The sequence below is a fragment of the Ursus americanus genome, chromosome 34 (assembly GCF_024610735.1).
Source record: "Ursus americanus isolate L20-20 chromosome 34, mUrsAme1.1.p, whole genome shotgun sequence".
Lineage (NCBI taxonomy): Eukaryota > Metazoa > Chordata > Mammalia > Carnivora > Ursidae > Ursus > Ursus americanus.
This window is the reverse complement of record NC_142160.1, coordinates 29,013,728-29,036,863: the sequence shown is the minus strand read 5'-3', so window position 1 is coordinate 29,036,863 and position 23,136 is coordinate 29,013,728. Positions and strand designations below refer to the sequence as shown.

The 23,136-nt window shown below is 46.4% G+C and overlaps 1 protein-coding gene across 10 annotated transcripts in view; it reads right to left on the bottom strand.

The window, feature by feature from the left end:
• The window catches only part of LOC123789905 (uncharacterized), an 89,062-nt gene extending 66,372 nt beyond the window's left edge, over window positions 1-22,690 (bottom strand). For 9 of the 10 annotated variants that reach the window (XR_015722953.1, XM_087858870.1, XM_087858864.1 and 6 more), the window contains exons 1-2: window positions 22,317-22,690; window positions 10,379-20,051 (exon numbers count right to left, since the gene is read on the bottom strand). The gene's annotated coding sequence lies outside the window, so the exon portion shown is untranslated. The remainder of the gene's footprint in view (window positions 1-10,378; window positions 20,052-22,316) is intronic. The other variant, XM_087858868.1, reaches the window with a different exon arrangement.
• Window positions 22,691-23,136: the final 446 nt, after the last annotated feature.

The following is a 23,136-nucleotide window of genomic DNA, read 5'->3' as shown; positions in this document are numbered from 1 at the left end:
CATTCACCCTGGCCGTCAGAGCCTCTAGTTTTCACTGCATTTGGCTCATAGAATTTTTAATTTCTGCCAGATTTGCTCTCATTTCTGCCCTTAGAGATTCTATATTCTCATTAACATTTTCGTTAATACTTTTTTCAAGTCTACACATCATCTTGACCATTGTTATTCTGAACTCCATTTCTGATAATTTGGTTATATCCATATCCATTAGTTCTGTGGCAGAGGCCACAGACTCATTGTCTTTTCTTTGCTGGGGGCGGGGGGGTTCTCCTTCTCGTCATTCTGATGAGGAGAGGTTGCAGGGTTGTCCAGAGCCCAAATTATTGACTGGGACCCAGGCCGTGTGCCCTTGTTTTATAGGGATCTTAGGGATGTGGGCTTCTTGATTTTTCAGCCTGCCTTCTGGAGGAGGGGCCTGCCACACCGATACTCAGGCAACCCTGTTTGGGTAGAGTTTCCGTGTCCCCTGCAAGGGGGGATGGGGATGGGCACATTGTAAGCCAGTATTTCCAGGCTTTTGTTCTCTGGCGACCTCCCTGGCGGTTTGCTGTGCCTCTTCTGAGAGTCAGAGCAGCAGCAGCCGCATCTCAGCCTCTGTCTCAGAACAGAGGGATAGCAGACCGTTCTCCACTGATGTTCTGGCCACTTTAACTCTGTATCTGTTGGTGCTGCTTAACCCTGCAGTGTCCCAGGATGTGCGCCCCACACCCAGCGTCGCAGCCCTCACTTCCAGGGCCCGTGCATCTCTGTCCTTTGTGTTTCTAATACCGCCAGCCACCAGCCACCCCCGCATGCTCCCGGAGCTCCCAGTCTCGGTCTGGTTCCAGTGAGCACAACTGAGCTCTGTTTCAGTCTGGTCACGCGTGTTCCCTGGCTCACGATCTCAGGCTGCTCTCTCACGGGTGCTGGTCCGCTGCAACATTATTTTAAGTATTTCCAAATTTGTTATTTTATTAAGTAGATGAATTAAAGCAAACATGAATTGTCCAGGGGCTCAGCTGTCTCCATTTTCCCATGAGTCACATGCGGCTAAGTGGGTCCTTCCTGGCTGTCTCGCATATTTCTGCCAGTGAAATATTTCCCTGTGGAAGCAGAACTGACGGTGCTTCATTTATAAAGGAGGCTTTCTGGATTCATGGATGATGACAGTCAGTCAGTCGATAAGGGGTGATGATAACAGTATGTAATATCAGGGCACATTAGGTCTCTGGCATGAATTGGGGAGAGAAGTGGGCAGTTAGAAACCTTATCATTTGAAACAGGTGAAGGCCTGGTGGCAGTAAAAATGTGTAAGCAAATAAACTCACACCTGTGAGTAGGCAGAGGATACAAGTGCTGGATGAAAGGAGTTGTCGACTGAGTGGGGAGATTGCTTCCTTGGACCAGGATTGGGGTGCTATGGGCACACGCAGCCACTCCAAGACAGGGCCTATTGATTCTTGCCAAGCACACCAGCAGTGAAATACGTTCTGAATGCCAGCTCTTCCTGTGGCTGAGGCGTAGCCTACAAAGTCAGGGCCCACTGGCTTTAGGTCATTCTGCCTGGCCGTATAGGGGAGGGTGGGCTCAGGGAGGGGATTTTACCGATTTAGTAAGTTGTTTGGCTCGTGTAACTGAAAGTCTTCCCCCCCCTAAAAAGGAGCACCAAGTTGCAAATTCCTTTACCAATAATCATGATGCATTACTAAAAACATAATTCTAAATAATCCCTCTCTTGAGGAACGCTCAAAAAACATGAATGACACCATTTAAGTAATTATATAATAAATGCCTAGAAAAACACTAGAATGAAATACAATAAAATATGGAATGGGCACTATTAAAAAATTAACAATGATGGTCTTTGATGTCAGTGAATTCTACAACTTTCCACGATGTTTATGCATTTCTCCAGTAACGAAAAAGATCTTAATTGAAACCAAAATTAAATGAGCTCACATTCCCATGAACTGCACACAAGCTGAAATGAATTAACAAGGATAAGTAAGTCTAGAATGTAAAACCCACTAGTTTGTCCAAAAAGCTAAATGCCTGACAATGGGTCACTAAGGGCAAAACACGATCCTCATGACCTCAGGAAGTTATTTGTGGCTACTTAAAATTTTTGCTTTTATAACATTCGTCAGGGAACTAGGGAGAACAAAATGAATTTACTACTTTTTTCTTAGTGTTTACCAAAGAAACCTTAGCTCACTTCTGAGCAAACAAAATTAAAATTCATTTGTCTCCACTCCAGGATGTCACTTTGGGCAAGGTAATAACTAAGTCATTTGTATACTACACGTCTAGCCATACTTACATTATTTATAAGCTCATGAAGTCTGTAATTATAATGTATCCATGCACTACAAATGTGAATGTACCTTTGTTCATTTTTTCCCCTTTTAGTAGAAATTACATTGAGTGTAGGCTTCTAATGATTAAAAATAATTGACTGGGAGGTTGTGTGTATATTCTTTGTTGCTACACGTTTTTATTGACTGGACTCCTCCAAGGGCTCGTTCATACGGGTCTCACTGCCTCTTCTGCCTTCCTGTACTTCACAGACCGTCGCACCACAGGTCTGCAGGCTCCTTAGAGAAGGGGCACGATCTTTCTCATCACTGCAAATTTCCATATTATGGCACCTAGCACAGAATTTATGAAAAGATACTTGACATGATTCATAGGGAATCAGAATTTTCTACTTCTAATGACACTTCGTTTCCTGAGCGAAGTGATGGGTTAACCCGGAGAAGCCAGGACAGAGCCTAATTGCTGAATGTAAATCTAGACAGAGAGGGAGGGCTGGTTTCTGAGAAGGCGAAGAATGGTGCCTGCCAGCCTGGCTGGTGTGAGGGAAAAGTCGCACAGCAGACTCTAGGTGGTGGGAAGGCTGGAGAGAGAAATGGGAGGGACCCTCCTGCTGTCCCTATAAAAAGTCAGTAAAATCTATCCTTCTAACAGCTGTGGAATGGGAACCCTGCTAGCAGATGAGTGCAGGGTAAAAACAGATGCTTGTCACAGGGACGGCCGACATAGGTATAGGACACGTGTTTATTCAATTGGATCAAGAGCCCAACAGTTATCTACTAAGAACCTGCTCTGTGCCCTTAACTGTTATAGCTTCGGGGCCTACCTAGGAAGCACAACCCAACATGCGCTCTGCCCTCCGGAACCCCGTGGTTCCCTAACGCTTGTCCCGGATCTACTTCCAACAGTGGATCCTTATTCCCCATGGATTCCGTACCTGTGGAGCTACCCGCTCACTAAAATTTGTAACCCCCAAATCCAATGTTCTTGGACAAGCAGAGTGGCAAAAAAAAAAAGGGGGTCCCAGCTGAGGTCAAAGAAGGCCAAACTGCCTTGTTTCAGCTCTCCTACTGTAAACAAGAATCCCCTTCACAGTCGATTATTGCTGCATTTTTTGGCTTTTTTTTTTTCATCCCTGCCAGTGATTTCCATTTAAAATGGTCCTCAGGTGTAGTGCTGAAGTGCTCCCTAGTCTTCCAAGCAAGAAAAGGCTGTGTGTCTCATGGGGGAAATGTGTGTTAGATAAGCTTCATCCAGGCAGCAGTTACGGGTTGTTGGCCATGAGCTCAATGTGAACAGATCAACGATGCATATGTTAAATAAGTTGTCTTTAAGGAAACACACACATAAAGTAAAGTGATGTACTGACTGGTTGACAGATAGGTGAGGAGGGACCTAACTGTGCTGCCCCTCAGAGCAATGATTCAGTGCTCACTAACTCAGGGTTTGCAGGACCACGAATAATGAGAATGAAGTGAATCTGTGCCTTCCTCTATTGCTGTTCAAGTGAAGGGAAACGCAGAGCAGAAGTAATCTTTAGGAAGGGCCAATTGTGGGCCAAACGTGGTGCTAAACATTTAAAATACATTCACTCACGTAACTCTCACAACCAACTTGTGAGGTAGGTAGCAGCTTCACTTGACAGATGAGAAAACTGATGCTCAGAGAGGTTAAGTGAATTTTCCAAGGTCACACAGCCGGTGATAGAATACTATCCCTACCACTGCCTGGGAGATGACCGGGGCAGAGGATACAATTAAACGGAACATTTATTCTCAGTCTCAGTTGTTGTGATGGTAGGATGTGAGTGTAAGGGGCAATTTGAGAAGATGACAATTAGGACGATCTCAGCCAAGAGACAAAAGATTCTCCTCGAGGCTGGGGGACCTGTAAGCTGGACCGTCACCTCTCCCTGTTGGAGATCCCGAGGGGGAGGGTGGCAGGGAGAGGCTGGGCTTCCACCAGTGTGAAGGTTCCCCTTTCCCACAGGGCACATTATAATCCACTCTTAATTATTCATTCGTTTACTCAACATGTACTGAATACCTACTATCTTACCCCAAGTTTAGACACTGGGGATTCAACAGTGCACAAAACAATACAAAGCACCAGGCTCAAGGAACTTCTGCGCTAGTGACAGGATTGAAAGACTGAGTTGTGCGGCCTCAGGTTAGTACTTTTCCTAAAGTACTGTGGTATTCCAACTTTCATGAACACCAACAAATACTGATGCAGAAATATGTCCATACTGTCTGACTCTGATAACAGCACTGAAACTGCCAAGGAGATAAGCAGCAGCCAAACCAGCCTGCTGCTCGCACGCAACGGAGCGCTCAGTTTTCTAGGCACCCCTTCCCACGGTGAACTAGATATTCTGAAAAGTTGCCCTGCTGCGAGACATCACCTGCTGGATAAATGGAGCAAAAACTGGCCCATCATTATCAGAGTTAGCCTAAGGAAATGATGCACCTCCAAAGTCACTTGAAGTCTTTTTAGAACAATGGTTCTGACCCTGGCCTGCACACAAAATCATCTCGGAGCTTGTAAAAGTACTGTTGCCCAGGTCACGAGCAAACCAATTAAATCAGAATCTTGCAGGAGAACTCAGCCATCAGGATTTTATAAGACTCCCCAGGGGATTCTGATGTTCAGCCAAGGTCAAGCACCACTGCTTCAGAATGTGACAGAGCACACGGTGTGCAGGGAGAGTTGGTGATTCCAGTGTTCTGTCAATTTCACTAAAAACTGCAGAAGCCGGTGGATATGAAAAGTTACCTAGCTTCTTAAATTTCCTCTCCATTCCCTCCTTTCTTCTGCTCTCCACCCTGTGCTGGGAGGTGTGGCCTCAAACTGACAAACCAGAGACCAAGAGGCATGTGCTCTACGACAGAGCAGTCAGGTGCGCCTTGACTCTTGTTTTAAACTGATTATTTTGAAATAACTTTAGGCTTACAGAAGAGGAAGAGAGTGCAGAGAGCTGAGGCTGTGGGTCTGGGTGCCTCACTTTGAACAGCAACCTGGACAATACCTAGATTTACACACCAGAAATGCCATTCACTGGCTGTGTGGATGGCTGACCTGCAGTTCCCTTATTTGGAAACGGGAAACTCCCCTTACCTTCCAAGGTTGCTGGGAATAGCAAAGGAGCAAACATCCACCGAAGCCCTCCGTTAGCCATGAGTTACCCACAAACATCCATTATTCTCACTACCTACAAGGTACCATGTAGAGTTCCCGCCCAGTTACAGTCAAGAATGACGGCATTAACTTGGTGTCGCACACTGTACGGTGACTTCATGTCCGTTCCACAGTTTGAGCTCCACAATAATCCTGGGGAGCAGGTACACGACACTGTCTTTCACTTACTAAATGGCTCACCCTGCGGGTCTGAGGGTGTTGCTTTTCCATATAAACTCTCCCCGGAATATGCGGGCTGGTCCTTGGCGCTCTCGCTGTCAGTAGTGACTGAAGACGCCTTATGAACGTGGCGGCTCTGTCAGCACGGGGTTCCTAGGTCTGTGTCGCCAGGCCCGAACCACTCCTACTTTTCAGACAGAGCTTCTCTGCAACCTCAGCCTGCTTTGGGGCCCAGCCCATTCCACCCCGGGTCCTCTCCTGGGGAACTCAAGGAGGCACTAAGGGAGGTGGGGCTCAGGCTCCCTCCAGTGGTTCCGCACCCAGGGCACCCTGCCCTCCATTGTAGAATGGTAAAGTCAATTCAACACATTAGCTTTTTCATCAAAGGAGTTCAACTATTTAAGGCATCCATTTGAAGTAAAAACAAAAAGAAAAACAAAAAACAAAACACACACCATCGCCCCCCATGAACATCCCTGGCTTTCCTCCCTGACCTCTTCACTTTCCTTTGTAGGCTTTGTGGGGCAGTGGAGTGGTGGGACTTATCCACCTGAAAACCCCATCCTGAACAGCCTCCAGAAAGTTTTCCTTAGACATTTCTAGTCCCTCCCACCCACCTTCCGGGAAGAGTAAAGGTCTCATGGGGAAATCTTTACAACTGCCTAAAATAAGCTGACATTCATTTATACACTCACAAGTCTTCTCCAGCCTCCAATCTTTCTAACAGTGCCACTCCATGATCTAAATAACAAAAAACATTTACATTCATGTGCTCCCTGGCTTAAAAATTCTTCTCATGACAATGCAGGGTTCCTTCTTAATTAGCTGCTAAAAACTAGAGGCCGTCTTACAATTAAAAACACAAACAAGTTGAGATCATTTGTGGGGTAGCTTAAGGTAAAGGAAGCACCATAATCTTATCCTCTGTGGGGAGGAATTTAGAATGAAGGAAGGCTAGCTGTCCTTGGGCTCCATCCAAAGAGTGTTGTCACCAAACTACCCAAAGAGAGTCTTATAGGGCAGCTTCTTGCTCTCATCTCCTTCTAAGTCCATTCCAACCCCCACACTAGCTCTGCTCCAGCCAATTCCTTCACATCTCTGCTCAGGGCCTTATTCTATCAGGAAGCCATTCTGGCTCTTTTTCTACAAATCTGGGTGAAGGATCCCCTCCTCTGGGCTCTGTGACAATCTTACATCATAAGTGTGTTAGTTTAACAAGTATTGCATGGACTTCCATTCCCCCCATCCCTGGAGATAAACCAGACCATCAATGATTTCATTTAATTTTCAAATCCCTGTATCGACTTTCAATAAAGTTCTACAATTCTGACACCAGTTGCAATGTGTTTTTTCCATGTGACAAGCAAATCTTGGACACCACCTGCATGTCCTTTTCTGACACGACCTATCTGGAGATAGAGTTAGCTTGCACAGCTCAGTCCCACCACACTGGACCCCCATCACCCTTCAGATGCCCATCACAAGTCCAGTTTGCCACCTGTGCTTGACTGGCCACAGATGGGAGGTTCCAACCACTGCCTCCTTAGGCTCACAAAATTCAGAGAAACATTTCACTTACAAACCTACCGGTTTATTATAAAAGGATACAACTCAGGAAGAGTAAGAGAGAAGATCTGTGTAGGGCCAGGTACGGGGAAAGGGGTATGGATCGAGTTTCCATGCCCCGTTCCAGAGCGCCACTCCCAGCACCTCCAATGTTCACCAACCCAGAAGCTCTCAGAACCCGTCCTTCAGGGTATTTGTGGAGGCTTCATTACATGGGCATGATTTTATGATTTCATGACAATCATTGTTCTCCAGCCCCTCTCCCCTCCCAGGAGGTAGAGGGTGGGCCTGAAAGTTCCCACCCAATAATCAAGTGGTTGGTTCCACTGGCAGGCAACCAGCCCCCTCCTCAATCCCAAAGTCTCTCATTAACACAGCAAAAGATACCCCATCAACCTCCACACTTAGGAATTCCAACGGCTTTAGGAGCTTTGCTGCAGAAACGGGGTAAGATCACATATATACTATAAATCACAACATCACAAGTTCATAACTCAGTGCTGGACAGTAATAACAGCATGGATATTTAAATGATAGGTTCATTTTTATGTTGATAACCGAAAAGGAGCTATTCAAAGAGCAAATGTTTAAAATTCATCAAATGAAATGACTTTCTGAAAACCAAAATCTTTTCCTAAAGTTTTTTTCCATTTACAGAACAGTTTCTGCAGCTCTGAACCTAATTCTTACCAAAAAGGGGATTAATTGGGATCTGGGGGGAAAGTAACCTCCTAATGTTAGACTTCAGGGATAGCACTGGAAGGAAGATGAGTCAATGCTCAGATGTATTCCTTGGCCTAGACTTCAGGAAGGCAGAATATACAAGGAGAAAAGAAAACAGACAGGTAGAAGAGTCCAGAGTCTGCATTTCCAAATGGGAAGGCCCTTTCCTACATGGATTCCTTTGTTTAATCAACAAGTATTTATCAAGTGTCCAACTAATTACCAGCAAGGATATTTATAAACAATTACACGATGGAGTCCCTCTTTTCGGACGTTCCTAGTCTAGTGAGGAAGACAGACATTCAAAGAGCCCTTTGGAGAAAATGGGGAGGCTATATTAACCAGCAGAGCTTCTTTTACCCTCGGGAATTCTGGGCCCTTGGCTGAAATCCTCGCCTGGTTCCTCTATGTGGTTGGCCCATCCTCACTTAATACTGCTCCTCCATCCCTAGCCTCAATCCCACTTCCCTGTTGTACATTTTTCACAGCACCTGCTATTACATGAAAGTGTGTGCTTCTGTCTAACGCTTACAGTAGAAGCCATGAGAAAGGGATCTTGTTTATTTTATTCAAAGTTGCTTGCCCTGAGACTAGAACGCCTGACAAATTCATATATTCATTCACCGTATGTTTAAAGCATCTACTAGTGCCAGGCACTGACCCAGGCATAGATTGGGAAGCAGAAATTCCCTCTCCTCGTGGAGCTTACATTCAAGTACCATAAAGACAATGACTATTATGGAGTGCTTTCTTTGGAGAATCTCCACAACACTGAATCTTAACAGCAACTCGGAGACAGGTAGGATTATAATCCTTGCATTACAGGCAAGGAAACCTGGACCCAAGAGGTCAAGTGACTTATCTAAGGAGAAGGGGCAGGGTTAAGATGCACACCCAGGGAGTCTGGCCCTAGAGCTCAGTGTCTTACTAATCTGCTAGAACGCCTCTTGTTTACATATCCACAGTATGTGTGCAATAAATATTGTTGGAAAATGGCTGGAAGCCTACGGAGAACCAAAGGAAGACAAGGACATCATTATGGAGGTACAGGGTAGATGATGTGGGGTGAGGGGGAGGTTAAGGAGCTTCATAGAGAAAGGGACATGGCCGATTCTTGAAGGCCTGGAGATCAAAGGGTGGGAATACAGGGAGGGTGTGAATGCAAACAACAGACACAGCGACACTTAGTGTGACTGGACCATAAGGGGGTTGGAGAGAGGACACCAAATTCATATAGTGATGGTAAAGAGCCTTGTATGCCCTGTTAGTTTGAACTTGGTCCTGAAAGTACTCAACACAGAAACCTGAGGTGGCTGAAATGGAATCGCCGAGAAGCTAAGATTTAAAAGACCATGGACCGGGGCGCCTGGGTGGCACAGTGGTTAAGCGTCTGCCTTCGGTCCAGGGCATGATCCCGGCATTATGGGATCGAGCCCCACATCAGGCTCCTCCACTATGAGCCTGCTTCTTCCTCTCCCACTCCCCCTGCTTGTGTTCCCTCTCTCGCTGGCTGTCTCTATCCTGTCGAATAAATAAATAAAATCTTTTAAATAAATAAATAAATAAATAAATAAATAAATAAATAAATAAATAAATAAATAAATAAATAAAATAAAAGACCATGGACAAACCAGGAGCAAAAGTTAAGCCAGAACCAGAGTAAAGGAGCGCCATATTCTCTTCCAACTGTGTGATTTGTTTATAGATCTCAGCACCTCTATAACTTTTGATTAAACTAAGTTGTCAAATCCCCTCTTCCACTTACGCATGACATCAGGGACCTCAATAAGATCTAATGGCACTAAATTCATGATGACGGTTCCAAGGTTTGAGATGATTACCTCATTTACCTTTTGAACATATTTTCGAGAAGATGGCTTTTCTTCTTATCACAGAGACAGAAAACAAGCAGATCAAGATCCTTCCCCAGATGTTAGGTAAGTGGTGATCTCAGAAAAGAAGGGGAGGATTGGGAGTATCTCCAGGGCTCCAAGGAAAGCACGTAGGGAGGTGAGACTGCAACTTGTATGGATACTTTCTTCATCAGCAAGACCTGATCTGTCTGTGCTAGGACCAGATCCTTGGCTATAGAACACCCAGCACCGTGCTGACAGCTGCTACATGCTCACTAAATGGTGGGTACCTCGATTTATGAAGTAAACCTGCACTAACTCAGGATTCCGTGAACAGAAGCAACCTCTAGTTCAGAGTTTTTGTGTGGGGCGAGGACTTGCAGAACTTTCTAAATCTGTCCTACTAAGGTCTTTTCCCCAAAGAACCAATTGTGTATTTTCTTTTTAAGGACTTGTCTCCAATGTCATAGCCAAGAAGAAGGTATCTTTTCCCCTCAGATGTAAAGACAGAAACCACCAAAAGAGGACATCCAAATAAAGGCCTGAACCTCAACCCTGGCGGGAGGTTCAGAACGAAGACAACTTACCACTGTGATGCAAAACCACCAGGGAGATGACAGGGTGGACCATTCTTGTGCCTATCTCACTGGAACCTGTGGCGAAGACGCAGAGGTCAGACGTGTTGCATCCTACCCACTAGGCCAAGGAATGTGAGCCAAGAAGAGCCGTCTGTAAAACAAGTACAGCTTTGAGTTCAGGTCTTAGGGATTGCACTCTGGGAGACATAGAGTCACCCCCAAACTGAAAGTGTGCTCCACACTGCCAGCAGGGAGCGCAGGCTCAAAGAGGTCAAAATCACAGGGTCACACAAGCTGGGAAAGAATTAGGATTGCTGCGAGCAGACCTTAAACTAATGCATGGATGGCGGTTTGGCTACCAGGTGTTCCATGATGTCTATTTCAGACCAAAGCAGGAGGACGTGGTCCTGGACGTAGCCCAGAGGTCAGTGATCATTTGCAACTACTGACAAAAGTCCAAAGTTCATGCTGCTCCCAGAACCGAAACAGAAGATGTGCATCAACCCTATTTCAACTATATTTTGCAGGACTGTCTTAGCAAAGCTTACTCCTCCTGGAATCTTCTTTCACATTGGAAATGTGTTCTCACTCATCAACCCCTGGATCTTCCATTACATGGAACTGAAACAGGAGATGTGCATAAACCCTACCTCCTCCAGGTCTTTTCAACTCTATGTGAGTGACTCTCTCAGTCTTTCTTCCTTCTTTCACAACTCTATTTTTAATAGCATCTTAGCAGTATTTCATTCTTAAAGAGAAATCTGTGAGGTTCAACAGGCAAATTGCATTAACACTTGTTGAAAGTAAGCCCTGATCTTTGCCATCTCTAAAGTCTCTATTTGGCTCAAATCAGCCTGTGGTCTTTTCTTGTTAAGATTTGCCTCTCACAGACACCTAAAGTCAAAACACTCATCACCACAAAATGCAAATTTAAATTTCTGAGGAGATTTAAAGGGGTTTAAATCCTAACCAGCATTTATGATACTGACCCAAAGTGCAAGCACTCGAACCACCAGCTTCTAGGGGATTCCAAGATTACTTTGGGTGGCATTCTGATAGGACTTGCCCAATCAGAAAACACTGTCAGTGTCAAAAGTGATGTCTCCAACCTAAATTGCAAGGTAAATGGTTTAATAGCTTCAGGGGACCCATTTTGAGGCACAGAAATATCAGGCACGTTTGCAGTGTGTGCTAATCCAGACGGGTGATGCCTTTCAGTTACACGGATCTGTGGTTGTTTCTTAGATGAAAGAAGGCCTCAGCGATCATTGCACACTTGCTGGCTTAGCATCTACTCTTTTTTTTTTTCATTTATTTTTATTATTATAATATGTGAGTCACCATACAGTACATCATTAGCTTCTGATGTAGTGTCCCATGATTCACTGATTGTGTAGAACACCCAGTGCTCCATGCAACACGTGCCCTCCTTAATACCCTTCACTCGGCTAGCCCATCCCCCCACCCCCTTCCTCTCTAAAACCCTGTTTGTTTCCCTGAGTCCAGAGTCTCTCATGGTTCCTCTCTCCCTCTGTTATCCGTCCCCCTTCCTCTTTCCCTTCCTTCTCCTAATGATCTCCCTGCTACTCTTTATGTTCCACAAATAAGTGAAACCATGTAATTGTCTTTCTCTGCTTGACTGACTTCACATAGCATCTATTCTAACTAAGCGCAGCAAGAACAGTAATGGACCATATACATTTGCAAACCTTGCTTTGCCAGAACTTTTCATAAGGAATCTTCTAGATTGAACTGGCAATCGTGTCTTGAGGCCAGAGGCCAAGCCAAATACTCACAACAGACTTGCCTGCAGTACCTGTAGATTTGGGTCAATTCTTCTTTTTGAGATGCCCAAACTGATACCTGCCAGGAAGTAACACTCTTTACTCATCTGGCAAGGCTCCTGAGAACTCTGTAAGCAAGGTTATCAGGCCAATATTTCCAAGGGGCTCCATCAAGTCAACCTGATATCCTTCAACTTGTCTGGTCATATCAGGGTCTATATGCATGTCTCTCTCTCCCCAACAGGACACTTCATTCAACGCCTTGGTAAAATAACTAAAGCTTCCAGGAGTGACCTGTTGCAAGGAAAACAGACTTGTGTTGAACTTAGGCAAATAATCAAACTTACCTTGAAAGAAAGAATACTCACTGAGAGCTGCTGAATTCTGGAGGAGTCAGGTAGGGAGAAAAGGGAAATGTTTCCACTTGTTCACAAAAACATATTTTATCATATCTCCCTATATCATGGATATTTTAAGATAAAGTTTCCTTAAATCTGGAAGAACACATATTAAAGAACCAGCAATGTTTCAAACAAGAGTCACAAAACTATCATCATCGTCCTCAATTCTTTCTGTCCCATAGTATTAATTCTTGTTCTGTTTGAATGCAACAAAACCAGCTCCGTTAGTTCTGGAAATTCTTACCCAGTTTAGTTTCAGGATTTTAAAGAGCAGAACTTATATGTGTCAAAACTTCCTTTCATGAATCTCCTTGAGGATGAAACACATTCGACAAGGGCATAAATGACAAAAGAATCACAAATGTACATGGTTCAAGATCTGATGAGAGCTCATTACAATGCACTTGACAAGGAAATCCCGTTACTTCTGTGACACAGAACATTTCAATAATTAGCATATCGCGTGAGGACCTTATACTGAGACATATTAAAGCTTGAGGGATTCACATAATTTCTACAACAATTATAACATTTACCCATACAACAGAACCCGTGGTTTCCCATCATTTATTTGACAAAGCTTCCCAAGTGACTTAACATACCAAGAAAGCCTAATTAGTAAAATGAAAAGAACAGAAAAGCAAAGTCTCCACTTACAATTTAAATCCCAGGCAATTTGTTTAAAAATTCAGAATGTTTTAAAGCATAGGCCTAAATAGATATATGGATCATGACAAAACTCACTATTTAAACTTAACCAAGGAGGCCAAAAGAGATTTTAGGGAAGATTATGGAATCTTTAGCAAAACTTAGCTTCTTTCAAATTGAGACATTTCAGTCCTCTTAAGTCATCAAAAACCTGATAAAGACAAAACATAGAAACTTTGCTTTTCTACAAAGGTAAAGAAAACACATAATAATAATAGTAATAACATCTTTGTTTACAACTCCCTCTTTTTAATCTTTCATCTTTTTTTTTTTTTTACGATATGTTAGTCACCATACCGTACATCATTCAGTTTTGATGTAGTGTCCCATGATTCATTGTTTGCATATAACAACCAGTGCTCCATGCAATACATGCCCTTCTTAATACCCTTCACCGGTCTAACCCATTTCCCCACTGCCCTCCCCTCTACAATCCTCCTTTGCTTCCCTGAGTCCATAGTCTTTCACTTATTTATGGAACATAAGGAATAGCAGGGAGATCCTTAGGAGAAGGAAGGGAAAAATGAACGGGGGGGGAGGGGGAACAGAGGGGGAGATGAACCATGAGAGACTATGGACTCCGGGATACAACTCTTTCATCAAGAGCAGACCAACAATCCAGGAAAACTTTGTCCTTTTAACAGAGAGAAAAAAAGCAGAATTTCAGACTTATACCATTGTACCTATAAAATCCATTCATTTCAATCTTAGTCCCGACCATAAATAAAAGTTTTTTCCGAAGTTTCTCTTCACAAATTTCCTACACCTTTCTTTTTCATTTAGATTTTGTCCTAAGACTTTTCTCTCTGAATAAGCAGTCTTTATTTAGTACAAAATAACAAAATTACTTTTTTTTTCTTTCCTGAACAAAAATGTATTCTCATTCCTTATAGTGTCCTTATCAAAAATACAGCTTAAAATTTCTTGCATACACAGTTGCTTCCCCTATCATTTCCAGCAATCTCAATGTACACTTAGCAGAATTTTAACTTTTACAAACCTTTGCCTCCAGTGAAAACTAAGGAGTAACCAATCCTGAACTGTTATACCAGAATTCTTTAGATTGGCATTGTATTATTAAAATAACATATTAAAAGGGAACAATGAAGCAAAGAGAGAGCCCAGAAGGAACACAGATCAGAAAGGAACAGAGCCAATATACAGAAACAGGGACTTTACAAGCAATACAATGGCAGTAAATTCACAGCTCTCAGTAGTTACTCTGAATGTAAATAGGCTCAATGGCCCAATCCAAAGACAGGAGCCTATCAGATTAGATAAAAAGCAAGACCCGTCAACATGCTTTCCTTTTTTTTTTTTTAAATAATGGTATTTTTTTTATTATATTCTGTCAGTCACCATACAGTACATCCCTAGTTTTTGATGTAATGTTCCATGATTCATTACTTGCCTATAACACCCAGTGCACCACGCAATACATGCCCTCCTTAATACCCATCGCCAGCCTATCCCATTCCCCCCCTCCCCGAAACCCTCAGTTTGTTTCCCAGAGTCCATAGTCTCTCATGGTTCATTCCCCCTTCTGTTTACCCTCCCTTCTCCTTCCCTTTCTTCCGCTACCGATCTTCCTACTTCTTATGTTCCATAAATGAGTGATAATGCTAAGTGAAATAAGTCAAGCAGAGAAAGACAATTACCATCAACATGCTTTCTGCAAGAGACTCCTTTTAGATCCAGAGACACCTGCAAATTTGAAGTGAGGGGATGGAAAATCATTTATCATGCTAATTGACGTCAAAAGAAAGCTGGGGTGGCAATCCACATACCAGACAAATTAAATTTTCAACCAAAGACTCTAAAATAAGAGGTGAGGAAGGACACTATATCCTACTTAAAGGGTCTATCCAACACTATCTAACAACCGTAAATATTTATGCCCCTAACACAGGAGCACCAATGAATCTGAGCTAATTAATAAAATTAAAGAAACACATCAAAAATAATACAATAATACTAGGGGACTTTAACACTCCACTCACTGCAATGGAGAGATCATTTGGCAGAGAATCAACAAGGAAACAAGGACTCTGAATGACACACTGGACCAGATGGACACCGATCCCAAAGCAAGGTGGAAAATCCCTCCCTTGACATTCACACCACAGAACTCTAACTGGGAAAATACTTCACAAGGAATTGTTCTCTTGGTTGTGCAATGGACACAGGAGCTGGGACACTGGCAATTGTTCATTACGAACATACCCAATGGTGAAGTGTTCTGAGAAATGCTGACTGCAACACTGGGGAACAGGTAACAAAGAAAGGAGGCAAGCTCACTTCAACAGATCAGTACTTCCAAACGTGTCAGCACTACTGAGGGGGATTTCTGTCTGTCCAAATCACGAACACTGCGCTGACTAAAAATTCCCAACGCCGTCCTCGACAAAAGCCCAAATGAACAAGAATAAGGAGAGCATGGACTAACACCAGGTGATTGTGTATTTCCCAAGAGACTCCAAATTAAAGACTCTCTAGACTAACCACGACAGAAGGGACCTCATCAGCTACTGTTCACCACTTCCTGTGCCACCAAATTAGAGGGAATAAACCAATGGGTCCATGTTTCTCACTTTTTTTTAAAAAAGCCACTTTCACCGGAATGGACTTCAACTCCTATGACTGACACCCGGCTCCTCCTGTGGACTGGGCTGTGGTTTGCCAAGCCCCGATCTCCATCAGAGACCTCACCTTGCAGGTGTTCCCAGGCCCGCTCTCTCACTGCAAGACCCAGTGACCTGCCTAGGATGTTCCTGGAAACCTCTGCCCCTTAAATTCTCAGATTGTGATCGTAGCATAAACCAAATCGGACAATATGCTGTGCTCCAGATTTCAAAATGTTTTCTCAGAAGAGCCATTTTTATCATTCTGTGTCCTCATCAACCCCATATTTTGTAAGATCTTATCCACTTAGATTCAGAGTCACTCAAAGGCAACAACAAATTCAAGAAACCACATTTAGTGGTGCTTCTTCTTGGCATCATGAGAGATAGTCATCAGCAGAGACTACTCATGAGGCCAGGACAAGTACACGTGATGGGGGGTTAGGAGGGAGAAGAGGGAACAGGGCAGGGGGAGAACCGGCTTCGGTCCCCGTGTTTTCATGTCACAGGTTAGATACGCAAATATTTCCAAAACCTCATTACTAATTTAAAACAAAAACAAAGACAAAAAATGTAGGACACTTTCCAGTACTACGGAACTCTACACAGATGATGGGACTGACCCAAGGTACAATTTCTTAGCTAAAAGGGCCTAAGTTGTTCCAGAACAAAATGTTGACCACAGTTCTCTTTCAGAGTGAGGGCTCTGAACCAGCATAGTGGATTTTGATTTGGACGGTGGTACATTTACCTAAAAGCCTACGAGCAGGAAGCAGTTGGCAGTGAAGTCTTGGCATGGTTGGTGTGCGGCAGTCTGGACTTCTTTGTCTAAGCAGGTGCCGGGGCCCTCCACCTCTGGTTTTTCTGTGGACGTCTGGGTGGACAGGCCCCCACTGGAGGGACCAGTTCTGGCTCGAGGTGCCCTGAGCTGATCGTGCTGGGGACAACAGGAGTCTGCAGATGGCTTCCCCATCCACTTCTCACTTACATCTCAAAACAGCTTAGTGTGATATTATAAAAAATTAACAAATTGGAGAGCAGCAGCAATCCTCCCAAGACGACACGGCTAGGTCACAGCCCACCCGCTTCAATTCACATCTGTGACCAGCGCCCAGGATGCCCGGATAGGATAGGCACTGGGGAGGGGGGCAGTCAGCCTTGATACCCTGGCATCATTTTTTTCCTCTTCTGTTTGAGAAGATATACTGTGTGTGTGGTGACAAATTCAGACCGTGCCAAGGCTGGAGGTAACCAATGTTACCGAGTTCTTGTCCATCGTTCCAGAGGTGGTCTTTACACATCCTGAGTGTGTGTGTGTGTGTGTGTGTGTGCATTTACACACATGTGTACACACACTAGACAGAGCACCCTTCTTTTTCCTAAGGGCATAACTTGAGGCTTGCTCTGTGCCTACTGATGTTACTTCAGCTCACACGTTCAAACAGCTGTGTAGGTTCCAGTGTGTGGACACGGCAGATTTCATTTCCTGTCTCGGGGGGACTGGGGACATCCGTGCTACAGGTGGCACTGGGCCAGAAGGGCCTTGTGTCCAGGCCCACACGGGGGGCGCGTGCCCCTACTGAGGTGGATGATGAACCTCTCTAGCAGACATGTCCATGGAGGCCTTCTGAGGGGCTCGTTTGGGTCTCTGTCCGGCTTCTGTCACACCTCATCTCTGGAGCAGCCAGTCCCCAATCTTTTGGCCCTGAATGTTCTTGGAAAAAATGTTCCCTAAGACAGAGGGAGCACAGGACTCCCAGCTGTAGGCTCTGGGCTTCGCCCAGCTGAATGTGATTTTGTTCTTGGGCTCTCTTTAGGGACCCCACTGGGCCCCCCAAGTCATCAGGGTGATTATGACGTCCGCTGGATGTCTCAAAAATATGCATTTTTTACCTGGCTCACATTCAACTCCATAATGTAGTGGTTTGTTCAATGACTGTAGATTATGGTCTCAGGTGAGGAAAAGCAGGACATTTTAAGACCGCAGAGCCCAAAATTAACAGCCTGGAATTTTTGCCCATGCTCTCTGTTGACTGACTTAAGCCATTACACGGAAAGACATTTTGGCAAATCCTGAACTACTTGTACAAGAGAAGCCACAGACATGATCAGACCATTTAACAAGAGGCATCTGGCCACCCGAACATTTTAGGAAATGGTCTCTATCATTAGTAGGATTGCAAACCCTTCCACACAACCCAAACACAGTGACTGAGAACAGTTCCACCTCGACACAGAACCAAACCCTTACAACCCACTATGAACGTCACAGAAGCTGGCAACCACTGCATCAAATTTCAGTTTTCTGGGTTAAAATGCTGAGGCCTTGTCACCAACCTCCAAACCTCTTCTCGCTTTGCCTTTTCATGGTGCTGTGGGGCTTGGTGCCTGAGGTAAGAACCAGGGTGAACAGAGCCTGGGCAGAATCACCTCAGATGCTCAGGAGGTGGAGGCCAAGGGGTCAAGGGTCAGCTCAGGCCCTCTGGCTTCTCTCTCCTACAGGCAGACGTCCCGTGAGGTGCACTGGCAGGGCTGACAGGGGACGCCCCAGCCTGCTGGTCGGGGTCAGAGCTGCGGCTGTGAGCAGGAGGGCCTGCAAGCTGGAAGGTGAGTGGGCAGGAAGGCTCTGGCTCTGAGTGCTCATGGGCATGAGTCAACACCAAATACTCTGGCAGGGTGCACGTAGCAATGCTGACCTCCAGAGCTGGGCCCCCAACAGGCTGTGGCCATTTAGAATCAGTTTATGATTTTCAATGAGTTTTTTCTTTCTTTTTCTTCTTTTTTTTTTTTTTTTTTTTTGGTTCCCAAAATACCTCAATTTACAAAAAGTACACATTGGGCTTCCATCCATAGCTGACAGCAAATAAGGCCCTGCCTTGGTTGGAGAATCTTTTCTGGAACGACCCACCGTTTGTCTTATCCATAAGCCCTGTGCCACCATCTTTCTGCTGAGCCCAGGCAGCAGTGTGGGTGCTACTCCCCGGCCTGAGGGCTCTAACCCGGGCTGGGCTCCTGGAGCCTCTGCAGCCCCACAAGCTGGACCCTTTTGGGATGCCACACTGCCGTCCCTCAGAGCTCAGTCCCTAGAGCGAGGAGGGTCACCCCCCTGCCCCCAGGTGCAAGAAGCAGGGTTCTCCGCCGCATGGAGGTATACGGTCTCAGGCTAACCAACGCAAATGGAACTCATGCACAGAACCACCAGACCTTGCCCCGTTCGCAGGAACAGTTTGGGAAACTGGCAAAAAAATAGGCGATCTCTCAGAAGGCAATCAGAGATGCTTCCAGCTTGCCTGTCTGCAGCTAGAGACTCATGCTGCCAGGAGGCAGCAGCCACACCACCCCCGGGGCCTAGGCTGGGCACTGTCGCCTAGGAGGCTGCCCTGTAGAGTGTGGCCTTGAGGAGAGATGATGCCCCAGAGGCGGTGAGGGCGCAGGTGTGCAGGGAAAGGCAGCCAATGTGTGAACGACCCCTCTGCATAATCTTGGCCAGGGGCCCCAGCTCTGCTCAAAGGCGCTTTTGCTAGGGTCGCGCCAGAGGCTCAAGTCCCCAAGAGGGGCTCAGGTCCCCATTATCTTGTGGATGGGGTATCAGTGAAGGAGAAGAGGACCCAGAGCCCCAGGTTCCTTCAGTGAAATCCTAACCTGTAGAGATGTAGGTCCCCACCATTTCTGTGCCCACTGATGTTCACTCTGGGCCTTCTGAGGCTGGGCTCTGTAGGACTCAGGGTGCAGGAATCCCCCAGTGTGTTGTTTTCCTCTCCTGCCCCTTCCCTGAGCCCAGGGCTGTCCTCAAGGAGTAAGGAACTGCATTCAGGACTCCGAGGCTGGGACTCTCACCCATGCTGCTTTTCCAGCCTGGGGCAGTTCACCTGGCTGGTGAGCCGAGTCTCATTGCCAGGCAGCGGGCATGAACATGGCGTTCTGTGCGGTGACCACATTGTGCAGGTGTGGCCCTGCCTCCCTATGTGCCACTGCCTTGTACCTGAACCGGGCTTGCCCGCCCAGGGCCTGCTGCTTCCACAAGTTGTAGTAGGTAGGGTGAGGAGTAGTGGCGCCTGGAGCTTAGCAGCCTCGACGACAAGCACCTCCACGGGCACACTAGCTGGGCTCTCACCAGTGATGTCGTACGTCATCCGGAGGAGCTCACAGTGCTGCTATTTCTTCACACCTACAGGTTTCGGAAGGAAACAGGGGTCAGCTGGCCCGGACCACCTCCCTCTCTTGGAACCACACCGAGGGGCTGCGGGGCAGGCCGTGGGTGTCACCAGAGGGTTGCTGGAACGTTCTCCTCCTCCTTCCCTGACCCCAGCGTAACAGCCACCCTGAGCTGCAGTGCACCCGTCCCACTCTCCACTCACGGTAAAGGTGGCAGCAGGCCACCTATAAGGCCACCTTAAGTAACACTTAAATAAAAATCTGAAAAGAAATAACAAAGAAAAACTTTACGGACAATACATTAAGAGCAATGTCTATTTACTGAAAAAACCCACGTAATAAGCAGACTGCCCAGTTCAGACCCACGTTGGCCAAGCGTCAACTGCAATACTGGAAATCCTAGCCAGAGCAATTACACAAGAAAAAATAAATCAATAAAAGGCATCCAAACTGGAAAACAAGAAGTGAAGGTCACTCTTTTCAGATGACATGATATTATATATAGAAAACCCTAAACACAACCACAAAAAAAAACCTATTGAACAAATTCAGTAAAGTGGCACGGTACAAAATGCATAAAAATCTGTGCTCCCTCGTTTCAAACTCTATTACAAAGCTCTACTGATTGCTGGCATATTGGCATCAAAGCAGACACACAGATCACCAGAACAGAAGACAGAGCCCAGAAGTAAACCCACACATCTACGGTCCAGTACCAAGGAGCCAAGAATATAAAAGGGGGAAAGGACAGTCCCTTTACTAAGCAGTGCTGGAAAAACTGAACAGACCCATGCAAAACAATGAATCCGTACCACTATCTTGGGGGAAAGGACAGTCCCTTTACTAAGCAGTGCTGGAAAAACTGAACAGACCCATGCAAAACAATGAATCTGTACCACTATCTTACACTTGACACAAACATTAACTCAAAATGAATTCAAAATTTGAATATAAGACCTGAAACCTACAACTCTTCGCAGGAAACATAGGGACAAAGCTGCCCAACGTAGCTCCCAGGAGTGATTTTTTTTTTTTTTTTTTGGATCATGTTCCAAAAGCCAAGGCAATAAAAGCAAAAGTAAATAAGTGAAGCTACAAGAAACTAAAAAGCTCCTGCCCAACCATGAAAATCACCAACTAAATAAAGAGGCAACCTACTGCCTGGGAGAAAAGACTTGCTACTCATAAATCTGATAAAAGGTGACTTTCCAATATATAGAATGAATTCCTACAACTCAATCACAACAACAAAAAACAAACAAAGTGGAAGGATTTTCCAAACGGACATTATGCAGAGAAGACACAGAGACACCAACAGTTCCGTGAAAAGATGCTCCACATCAATAATCATCAGGGAAATGCAAATCGAAACAACACTGAGGTATCGCCTCACGCTGCTTAGAAGGCTCAGTATCAAAAAGACAGAAATAACAAACGTTAGCTAAGATGTGAAGGAAAGGGATCCCTGGTGCACTGTTGGTGGGTACATAAGTAGGTGCACACGCTGTGGAAAACAGTATGCAGCCTCCGCAAACAAAAGAAAAATTAAAAAGAGAACTATCCTACAATCCAGTAACTTCTCTTCTTAGCTTTTAACGGAACAAAATGAAAATACCTATTTGAAAACATATTTAGACCTGCATCTTCACTGCAACATTAATCATATGTAATTAATTTAACATATAAAGCATCATATTGAAGCATACAATATATAAAACATCTATAAAACAAATTATAATACAAGACTGTATATACCTAACATAACTTAGAGGAGCCAAGAGAGAAGAATAACCTACAAGACCATGTCCGTGGAGAAATAAATCCATAAAGAGCCCCTTCCAACCCAACCCATCTCCCCACCACCCAAGCAACAGCCTTTCCTGCTGTGGCCACCGCTGAACATACCGCCCACGCCCTCTTCCATCTCTGCCTAGGACCAGACTGCTGCTGCCCTCGCCACACGGTGACAACTCACAATCCTCACCCTCACCGCCGCCTGGAACTCAGAGCCCTAACCAACCATGCCATCCTCTTCCCCGCCAGGGAACCCACGACTCCACGGCCCTTAACGTCACTGCACACCTACAATGCAGGTGCCGCTGCCACCAGGGCCCCTGACCTCACTGACGCGCCACCACCATCAACACCACGGAAATCAACACTCGCGCCACAGCACGACCACGGAACTCCCCGCCGCTGCCGTCACCACCCTCACCGCCCCTTGCATCACCACCCTCACAGCCCCTTGCGTCGCAGCCCATGCCACTTGGGAACTCACCGTCGCCCTCGTTGCCGCTGCCCACACAGCCGCCGCATCCACCTCCAGCGCCGAGGCCGAATCTGTTGATGCTGCCTCCCGCGATGCCACCTCAATGCCTGAGGCAGCGCACCACTGACGTCAGAGGGAGGCGCCGCCTCCAGTGCCACGGAGGCTGGGGCTGCCTCCAACACCAAGACCTCTTCCGTCCACGCCCCTACAGTACCGCCGCCTGTGCTGCCTCCAGGGACGCAGCTGACTCCATCAAATCCGAGGATACCTCCAGCGCGCCACTGCCGCTGACTCCATCAATGCCGCTGAAGAGTCCAGCTGTGCCAACACGTCCAAGCCGGAGTCTGCGCAGCACTGAAGTGAGGAGAAGCGTCCAGCGTGCGGGGCTCCGCCCCCAGCGTGCGGGGCTCCGCCCCCAGCGTGCGGGGCTCCGCCCCCAGCGTGCGGGGCTCCGCCCCCAGCGTGCGGGGCTCCGCCCCCAGCGTGCGGGGCCCCGCCCCCAGCGTGCGGGGCCCCGCCCCCAGCAAGTGCGGGGCCCCGCCCCCAGCAAGTGCGGGGCCCCGCCCCCAGCAAGTGCGGGGCCCCGCCCCCAGCAAGTGCGGGGCCCCGCCCCCAGCAAGTGCGGGGCCCCGCCCCCAGCAAGTGCGGGGCCCCGCCCCCAGCAAGTGCGGGGCCCCGCCCCCAGCAAGTGCGGGGCCCCGCCCCCAGCAAGTGCGGGGCCCCGCCCCCAGCAAGTGCGGGGCCCCGCCCCCAGCAAGTGCGGGGCCCCGCCCCCAGCAAGTGCGGGGCACCCCCTCCAGGAAGTGCCCCCCCCCCACCTCTAGCAGGG